Genomic DNA, 8,490 nt, shown 5'->3' with positions numbered 1-8,490 from the left:
TTTTCTAAGTGATATTAAATGTAATAAGTATTTTATTTACTAATGAGAGAGTTAATAATAAGTATTTAATTATGTACATTGATTATAATCTTATTTATATATTAATTTTAATTTCATTTACCCGTCCCTACACACACACACGCACACACGCGCGCACACACACACACACACACATATATATATATATATATATATATATATATATAAAGATAAAGCTTATATCAATGGATAGACAAAATTAACCATAATTCAATAATTTGGAATTCTCAATCCATATTGTATCATTTCATTTTTCTTGGTTCTTACTTTCATATATACAAAGATAAACAAAAGAAATGAAATAAGCGTATTGTATTAGTTGTATAACAAAGTAGAATATCAAATCAACACAAAGAAAATTGTAACTAAAATTAACTATTTAATCCAAAATGAATTATAAATAAAAAACCATGTAAAGAAAAAGTTGTCATCATTTTCTTTATATAATCACCCCTAATGTTCCAACATATCATCTTTTCATCAATATGAGATGGACAAAGTTAACTACAATTCAATATTTTGGAATCCTCAATCCACATTGTGCCATATCATATCTTTTGGTTATTACTTATAGATTATAGATATATAGATTATATATTTATAGATATGAAGATTTAAAAGTTTACTAGATTATGTGTAACTTATATATAAAAAGTAAATGAAAGGTTTATTCATTTAATTATATGTTTTTATTTAAAATAATTCAAAAATTGGAGAAAAATAGAACTAATGATTCTAACTCTATCAAGATGTCATATCATCTTTTAATGATTCTCCTTTATATAGATTGGGTTTAGAAGCTATTATTAACTTATAAATGTTTTAATAGACTGTTTTATAAAACTTAATTTAATAGGACCAATAAGTAAAACGTTATATCTAAATATGTTGTAATAAGTTTATAAGACACTTTTAGACGTCTTAACAAGTTTTTAAGATACTTTTAATACAAAACATCACATTAACTATTTTATAGAACATTTTTGAGAAAGTTCCTAATATAAACCCATATTTTTATATGACACTTTCTCGAACGTTGTCCTATAAAATAGCTAATACGACGTTTTTATAAACTAACAAAAAACTTGTTACGGCGTCTAAAAAACGTCTTAGAAACTTATTATAACGCCTTAGGCAGGACACTTTTTTTGATCCTATAAATTAGTCTTATAAAACGGTTTATTAGGACGCTTATAAATTTTTGGTGTCCTATGAATTCAATTATATTGTAGTGGAACCTGAGGTTTTTTGTTCCCGAAGGGCAAGATCTATGAAGGTTCGCGATCTCGTGGATTTGCTCAACCCATTGTAGCAAGTAGAATTATTATTTTTGGGTACAAATGGTATACATGCTACACATTAAGAGGTGCGTCAGAATATTATAAAATACACGGACATCAACTAGAAAATCGAAAAACATCCCATCAAATTCAATTAAAAACATATCAGATTTAGATGACTTTGCGAACCTTTGATAACCTTAAAAGTACACTTACTCAACAAAAATCTTGAATATATCGTTGATGCTCAAAGCGAAAAGATTAAATAATACCTTAATGTTAAAGTTACACCCTAAATTAATTTGTGATTGATATTTATATTTATGCTATTAGAGATACTTACTGCTTGGTAGTTGGAGAGCGGTCCTCAGTGTGGCTATACCAAAACTGACGGTCATCTTGTTAAAGATGAAGAAGATTTTCTCCGTCGGTTTACCAGTCTTGTCAGTTTCTTACACCACTTCAGCAGTAAGCCAGAATTGTTGAAGGGCTTCTTTTACCATGACAAGTTCATGTGAGATAGCAAAGAAGATTGGAGAGTTCTTGAGGAATCTAACAGCATCCTCATAGTGTGATTTATTGGCCGAATATGTCTAGAAGCGTCAATGGTTGTTGGGCTTGAAAGACACTTCGTCAATGGAGAAGTTCACGTTTTTGGCAGACATCTTTGTGGTATATAAGAGAAAATAGATAATAACAGGTTTGTTAGAAATATAAGATACAAATGTAAACTCTAAGTTTTGAAACGATAAAACTTCTTTTAAAAAATCCACAAAGAAAATTCAGGGTTTTTCAAGAAGAATAAGTGTATAGAAACTTTAGATTATAACCAAGTATAAGAATGTGTTAATAATCTGTATGTTAGTTGTTTAAGAGAACAAGTTCTTAAATAACATAACATAAGTTTCTTAAAAGAAGAACATATCAAAATAAGAAAAAAAGAGTTATCAACCTGCGATTTTTAGAATAGGAAGGTTGATGGTTTTGAGAGTTCTTTGAGTTCTTGCTTGCAAATATTTTTGAGGCAGAGGTTCGACAAAAGTTTTTGTAAGCATAAGGCAAGAATGAGAGGAGAGGTCTCACATTTATAGGTAAGAGGAGAGAGAAAAGGAAGGAGGATAGAGGAAAATACGACTTAAAAGTTGTGCAATGATGAAAAAGTTAGCACGTCCTTATCCACGATTGGATGGAATTTCAAGGGATCGCGTGTGTAAGAACGGTATGCATGTCTGAAAAAAAATTATCATTTAAAACAAAATGACGTCATAAGATGTTTCATTTTCCATTTCCAATTAAACAAAAAGTTTAAGTTATTCAGTTCCATGGTCATTTCTGATAGATCGTACTTTAATGTTGTCAAGTACCTCTATCCTTTTGATGAACGAAATAATTTCTTCTGGTGCTTCACTTTTGGATCTGAAAAAGAAGACCAAAGTGTACCTGGAGTACTCATCAACAATGACAAGTGTATATTTCTTTCCAGCTATAGAATGTATGTTGACTGGAACAAAGAGATCCATGTGCAATAGCTGAAGTGGAGAGGCCACTGAAGAGATTTGCTTGGACTTGAAGCTAGCTCTTGTTTATTTTTCTTTCTCACACGCTGAGCAAAGAGATTTCTTTGCAAAGGTGTGTTGAGGAAGACCGGTGACGAGATCATTTCGAGACAACTCACCGAGTGTCTTGAAGTTGAGATGAGAAAGTTGTTTGTGCCATAACCAGTTGATGTCAGACGAAGCTTTTGAGAGAAAACAACTGTTCTCAATAAGAGGAGAATCCATGTTTGATGATATATACATTCTCTAGACGAGAACCAGTTAGAGAAACCTTATCATCCTTGTCGAAGACGTAGCATGAATTCTTAGAAAATTTTAATTTGAAATCTTTGTCACACAATTGACTGATGCTAAGAAGATTGTGCTTCAATCCTTCAATATATGCAACACGTTCGAAAGTATTTGCGCCGTTGGTTAATACACCAAACCCCTTGGTATATCCTTTTCTGTTTCCTCCAAAGGTTACGAAAGGGCCTCTTTCATCATTGTAATCAATGAGCAGGGATTTATCTCCAGTCACGTGTCTTGAGCATCAACTATTGAGATACCAAATGTCTTTGACTTCCAAAGCAGATGTGGAGGATGAAGGATCACAGGAGGTTGATGTCTCAGAAGATTCTTCCTTGACATCCTTGGCTATAAGACAGATATAGGTCGTGTCTTTCTCATCAGGGGATGATTCATCAGAAGAATCAACCCAATCATGTTCTTTAGCGGCAAAACCTTTGCCCTTTCGCTGAGAACTCTTCATCTTTCTGTACTTCTCCTTCAGCTTTTGATATTTGTCATCTTTGGGCTTGAAGGAGGATGGGATTTTGGAAGATGGCGTCGCAGTTTTCTTCAACCTGCATTCACTCGTAAAGTGACCTTTGCGCTGACAGTTGTAGCGGATCGCTGAAGCCTTGTCAATAGGATTTGACTTTGGCTTATCCGAGATGGTCAGCAAGGAAGATCTACATAAATTTCTTTTTCTGGCTGGCTTTTTAAAAGACTTAGTTAAAAGAGACAGTGACTCATCAAACTCTGAAAGATCAAAATCTGACAAGTTCTTAGAGTTAATGGGGTCTAACTCTGTCAAATAAAAAGAAGAAATAGGAGGAATAGAACAAGACGGAAGATCAACTGAAGAATCCTCAGAGATCAAAGCTAAAGGAGAGCTTTTCATTTCTCTGGAATCTTTGATGAGATTTCTCTTCAATTGACAAGACTGTTCATGATTAAGCAATATCCCATAAAAAGAACTAAGAGAGAGGGATGATATAGCATTGGACATCTTGAGACACAGAGAATAAGTATCCCAATATTCGGGAAAACATTCTAGAAACAATTAAATCGTTGATGTACTTCAGACAATATTTCATTCTTTCCACAGAGAAAGCTTTCGTATTGTCTTACTAAATTAATTTTCCTCGACTATTGTACTTGAGAAGTACCTTCATATTGAACACAAAGTGTGTCCCACATGGATTTCGAGGTTCTTAGCTTCATTACAGAATGATAAACCTCATCAGCAAGAGACATGGCTATTATGGATCTCGCACGAGTATCTATAGCCACATTTTTCTTGTCTTCATCACTCCATTGATGAGGGAGCTTTGGAATATGCCGTTCAGGAATCGCGTGTGGAGTCCATTTAACACTGATCAATCTTCAATCTTCATATCAATAATGATAGATCTGGATATTTCATGTAAGAACATCATATGAACATTAAGAACAATGAGAGAGAAAGTCAATGCACTCAATTCAGTCAAACTCTCTTATTACATATGGATTTTACAATAATGCTCTCCTCTTTCTAATTACAAAGACCATCTTCTATTTATATGGTCAAACTAACTAAACATAGTCAAAGTCAAACTTCTATAAGAAAGTCAAACACGCTGACTTTTACAATATAGACTATATTTAACTTTCAAGACGAATACAATTAATACTGATTTTTCAGTCCTAACATCGCGGCAGTCATAGCAGTTTCAGGAACTGTCGGAGATATAACATATGGAACATAGGGTCCATTCTCTATATAGTGTGGAATTTCAGGATCCACATCTTCCAAGAAGAGAGATATCCGATTATTACAGAGACTGAAGTTGTCTCTAATGAATCGGGGAGGTTTTGCAAGAGAGCCATTGTCGTGAAAGTTTGCGCTGGTGTTTTGTAAAGCCATTTGAAAAACAGTAAATTATCTAGAGACAAAGAAGAGATAACAAAATGCAGATAAACTTCCAAACAAGACGAGAAGAAAACATTGTTCTGATACCACTTGTTGATTCTAGTCGGATTACAAGAGTGTAGAGGTGATCAATTTGTAGAAAGGGGGGTGAATACAAACACAATAACTTTCACTTTTAAAAATATATATTGATAAAGAATGATCAATACAGATTTTTACAGATTTTAGAAGAAAGCTTGTACTTTGCTACAGTGAATAGTACTATTGTCTATTCATGAGCAGACATCCTTTCATGGAGTTGGTGGGCACTAGAGTTGACCAAACGGCTCCGTGCAGTACGATACTCTTGAGAGAGTATGGGTTTGTCCTTTGTGTATGGAAGGATAAGACAAAAAAAAAATCGTGCATGGCAAGCTTCATTTGATCACTAATTCTGGAATAACGCTGGAGATTTCTTCAGCATTCACTGAGGCTCGTGCAGTCTTCACACATATATTGACTAGGTTGTAATCACTAAAAACCACTTCAGATCACGAACGCATTAGTCATTAATCTTCAGTTTCAGTCTTCGATATTCACTAAAGGTTCTTGTGTGTGAGGTTTGTTTTCTTGAAGTATAGTTGTTGCTGTAGGATTACAATACATGTTTCAGCATTCACTGAACAGGCTCAGTGATGATTGTTGGAACTGAACAGACAGAAACATAATACTCCGATAGGTAAAAGGGATTATCATCAAATCAATGAGAGAGAGGATCAACATTTTAATCATAAGTGCTTGAAGAAAAGGCACAATTTAGATAACAAGAAAAAAAACCATTTATGTATTGAATGAAAAGCACATTGCTTGCTGATTATAAGCATATCACTAATCAAAAGTGAAATGAGGTTTTCCATTTTAATTAGACATAAGAACACCTTTTCTGTTACTTCTATTCCAGAGGGTCCAAAGATATATATTTTTAATGAAAAAAAAGATTTCTTAACATTCTATTGATCAGTTGTGTTGTTTGTGAAAGGCTGGTAAGCTTCATGATGCTATAGAAGAGATCTCTATCTGTGGGGACCATCTGAAGTTGAGAGAAGCGTTGAAGAATTCCAGTCCGTTCTTAACAATGATAGTGGTGATTTGGACAACAGATGGTCAGAACTTTTAGAAGAGCCATATTCTAGAGGTAGTATTATTGTCTTGAAATTATGTTCAAAACTTTTAAGTCACCGGGCTTCACTTCTTATATTACTTGTCTACAATGCTGCATTAAGCGACAACACACCAAGGCCTTCGCGTGAGGTGTTAGGACTGAGAAATTAGTATTAATTGTATTCGTCTTGAAAGATTAATTTTAGTCTATAATTGTAAAAGTCAGCGTGTTTGACTTTCTTAGACTAGTTTGACTTTGACTTTGTATTTGTATGTTTGACCATATTAATATGGTTAAGTCTTTGTAATTAGAAAGATAGGAGCTTAATTGTAATAATACATTCATAATTGAGAGTTTGACTGAGATTTACAAGTTGACTTTTTCTCTCAAGGATCTTGATGTTCTTAATGCAATATCTAAGAATCTGCCATGTATGATTATGAAGATATGAAGAATTGATCAGTGATTATGGACACACAATTGGTATCAGAGCAGGATGCAAGAAATCAGAATGAAGAAATCGATCAGATAAGTTTTTTTTTTTAATTTCTGATTTTTTTTTTGTTCTTCGTGTTATTGACATTTTCTTTCTGTTTGATCCGATTTTTTAATAAAATCTTGTGTTTTTGCGTTAAAAATATGATCAAAATGCTCGAAATCGAATTGTGAATCTTTGTTATTCACAAATTTTTGTGATTTGATCAACTTTTATCAAGATTTGATCGGATTTTTGTAGTTTTAAATTTTTTTTTTCGTGTTCTTAATTTTTTTTAATGTCAGTGTTTTTGATCCATTTTGTTGTAAATTTTTTTGTTTTTTTTGTGTTGTTAATAGTTTTTGATCTAGTTTTATTTTGAGTTTGGTTTTAATTTTTGTTAATCCGTCCAAAATAAAAAGGGCCCAAATTATTAAGCCCATTTGATTGGATAAGAAGTCCATTTACAGCTTTCTTCACCGCACACCATTTGAGCGGTGTTCATATATACCGCACGCTACTTAATCGGATTTGCAAGTGCATCGAGCGGAGAGGTAAACCGCACATTGAGCGGTATTCATCTACACCGCAGACTACTTAAGCGGTGTTCATCTATACCGTAAAAGCTTTCACCGGATTTCTTGAACGGATTCCTAAACCGGACGTTTTTGCACAAATCAGAATCTTGAACGGAGATGAGGTAAACCGCACACCAATCAGGAGGTGTTCTTCTAAACCGCGTGTAAGTTGACCGGATTTCTCAAGCGATATTCATCAATACCGCAGAACCCTTGCCCGGTATTCATCTACACCGGTCACCACTTGATCGGAGAAGGGTTTACACCGCTCACTTCTTGAACGGATTCCTTGAACAGAGTGATACACCGGTCAATTTCAGGTTTTGACAGCATTTTTGGATTTGAAGCATACCAGAACAAGTCACCGCAGCTCGTGTGAAGCAACTGATAAGCGGAGCATATTAGTGGATTTTTTAGATACACTTTTGAGAGCAGATAGATCATTTTTTTTAAAGTGTAATATATGTATTTTAAAGCGTTGATACGGTGTGATTTGGACTTAAAGTCAGAATTTTGGACTTGGTTTATTGTTTTTGTATTGTTTTTGGTTTCTTAGGGTGTTTGTGTTTAGATTTTCTTTTGGATAATTTTATATTTGTTTTTGCGTGTGTTTTTCAGTGTTTGTGTTTTTCTGTTCTTTTTGAGCTTAACTGTTCATATTTCTTTTATTTGATTTCACTGCATAGATCCTTAACTGATCATTTTTTTTAAAATGGCAGATATTCTTATGAAGGAGAATCAAGAATTGAGAGCAAAGTATGCTGAGCTGGAAAAGAACTTTAAACTTCAGAATTATGTTAATATAAAATGTAATGAAACTTTGCATCGAGAATATAAAGAAAAGATAGAAAAAGTTAAGGATGAATCCAAATATGAGTTAGATAAACTTAACAAATCCTTGGATAATATCACAGTAGAATTTGACAAAGAAAGAAAAACAAGGAATCAATCTTATAAAAATTTGCACAACAAATTCCAAAAAGTTCAAATTGAACTAATTGCTGAGAGGAACTCTTCAAGGAGCAATTCAGATATCAAGGATTTAACTGAGAAGTTCCACAAGACTGAGCATGAACTGATTGAGTTTCAGAGATTATTGGGATTAGAAACGGAAAAGGTTTTAAAGACTGAAAAGATTTTAAGTGATGAAAGAAAAGAGATGGAAATAGAAAGGAAGAGAATTATAGAAGTTGAAAGAAAGTTTGGAACTGAACGAGAATCTTACGAGAAGAAGATTAACTCTCT

The sequence above is a fragment of the Cynara cardunculus genome (genome assembly GCF_001531365.2).
Source record: "Cynara cardunculus var. scolymus isolate 2C chromosome LG 15, CcrdV1, whole genome shotgun sequence".
In the NCBI taxonomy this organism is placed as follows: Eukaryota; Viridiplantae; Streptophyta; class Magnoliopsida; order Asterales; family Asteraceae; genus Cynara; species Cynara cardunculus.
The sequence above is the reverse complement of the archived record's forward strand: the minus strand, read 5'-3'. Positions refer to the sequence as shown.